Source organism: Nicotiana sylvestris, chromosome 5, assembly GCF_000393655.2.
Source record: "Nicotiana sylvestris chromosome 5, ASM39365v2, whole genome shotgun sequence".
NCBI classification, from domain to species: Eukaryota; Viridiplantae; Streptophyta; class Magnoliopsida; order Solanales; family Solanaceae; genus Nicotiana; species Nicotiana sylvestris.
The window spans coordinates 103,787,650-103,788,690 of NC_091061.1; positions in this window are offsets into that span (position 1 = coordinate 103,787,650).

Below are 1,041 nucleotides of genomic sequence, written 5' to 3' on the forward strand. Positions count from 1 at the left end.
AAGGGATCTGCAGATTTTAAGATGGGTTTTAGATTCGAAACAAGGATGATTCAATTAACTGATCCTATAGGCATGGTTTCTAAGTGTCATTGATCTTAAATAGTTGCAAGAATCCTATAGACATGATATCTAGGCGTTACTGATTTTAAACGTTTATAGAAGTGCAGAAGTCATATAGGCCTGGTGTCTAAAATATTAATTGTTATTTAAACCTATATACACGTTTGCCTAATGATAGATGCATATGCAGAATAGAAAGTCCTATAGGCATGGTGTCTATATGAGAATGCAGAAAATCTTATGGACATGGTATCTATGTGAGAATGCAGAGATTCAATGATTTATAAAATGCAGAACTTTAAAATAGAGTAATTCCTATAGGCATGATCTCTAGATGAGATGCAAATTTTTATAAATGATAACCCCTATAGGCATGATATCTACCCCTCGCATTCATAGTTCCCCACCCTTTTCCACAAGCCGACCCCAAATGTTTATTACAAGATTATTACAAACCAGAATTGATAAAAGAAAAATAAAAAATAAAAATTACATTAGAAAACTAAAAGTCCCAACCAAGGAGAGACTGATTCGTACTTCTGTCTGAAGCATGAAGTAAACCAACTCCAAAGATCAAGTTCCAAAGCCTTTCTCTTATTTGGGATGTGTCAAAGTTCCCAAGAGTCTCAAAGGGGCTCCGGGCAATGCTTACACCCCAAATATATTTCAGAATCAAGGACATAGTGCAGTATGGAAGGGCCAGCCCTCAAATGTCCAAGTTCAGAGGGAACTCAAGGTCCCAAAGCAAGGCTCATAGGAGGGGGGCAGAACTTAAAATCTAAGAGTAGGTGCAAGTGCAAGGGAGGGGGAGTGATAAGCTGGTGGTCATGCCAAGCAACTTGAAGTACTGGCACACCCCTGACCAACTTGTCATTTCAAGTTGAAGAGTTAGGGCTTATTGAAAGCCAGGCTCAGGCCTGGGCAGCCATTTAAGAGGCTACCAGATCATGAGCCTTAACTCAGCATACATAGGGGGTAAGG